Source organism: Buceros rhinoceros, unplaced genomic scaffold (assembly GCF_000710305.1).
Source record: "Buceros rhinoceros silvestris isolate BGI_N320 unplaced genomic scaffold, ASM71030v1 scaffold348, whole genome shotgun sequence".
In the NCBI taxonomy this organism is placed as follows: Eukaryota; Metazoa; Chordata; class Aves; order Bucerotiformes; family Bucerotidae; genus Buceros; species Buceros rhinoceros.
Window position 1 is genome coordinate 17,747 of NW_010428337.1, and position 1,093 is coordinate 18,839.

Here is a 1,093-nt window from a genome sequence, read left to right on the forward strand (position 1 = left end):
TACCACTTCCCTGGGCAGCCTGTTCCAATGCTTGACAACCCTTTCTGTAAAGAAATTTTTCCTGATATCCAACCTAAACCTCTCCTGCTGCAACTTAAGGCCATTTCCTCATGTCCTATTCCTTGACACCTGGGAGCATAGACCAACCCCCACCTCTCTACACCCTCCTTTCAGGTAGTTGTAGAGAGTGAGAAGATCTCCCTTCAGCCTCCTTTTCTCCAGACTAAACAACCCCAGCTCCCTCAGCTGCTCCTCATAAGACTTTTTGTCTAGACCCTGCACCAGCTTTGTTGCCCTTCTCTGGACACGCTCCAGCATCTCAACATCCTTCTTCAAATGAGGGGCCCAAAACTGGACGCAGGACTCAAGGTGTGGCCTCACCAGCGCTGAGTACAGGGGGACAATCACCTCCCTCCTCCTGCTGGTCACACTACTTCAAAAACAACAATTTCTATAAAATTTTTATATTCTAATAATATTTCTAACTTGCCAGCCACACAAGAAACACTTGAATTTTTGATTTTTTAAACCCTTTCAGTACGGCATCAGGTTTTCTTTTCTCAATGAGTTTGCTTGTTAATAACCAGAATCTAAGACACATGTAAAAACTTGGACTTTGATAACTACATTTTCGTGTCATCTCTGAGCAGCAGAACATTTCCATGGAGCTCCTGGTTCTCTTCAGTGAAACACCTTGTCCTTAGCAGAGGTCGTGTTACGTGGCCAATTATTTTAGTTTCATTATTTTACTAATATTATTTTCATTCATGACTGAAAATAATACCAGGTGAAAATCCTGGCCACAAGGAGAAGACCAGTGTAGTGAGTTGAGCAGTTCCCTGCTCTCAGATCTAAGCAGCTGATGGTGCCTGACCTACAATTAATTCCTCATCTGTGGAGCTGGTTGAGCTGCGGTACAGCCACATTCATGCCTGGGTTAGCAATCCCATGAGATCACCTTCGTGGCTCCACCTGCCCTGCCCTAGCCTTAAGCCTTGCCTGCAGATCACAGGACTGTTGTCACCTTATGGGATAGCCCAATTTTGTCACTCCCTAACAATGTCATCACAGGGTTAGTATATACACATATATA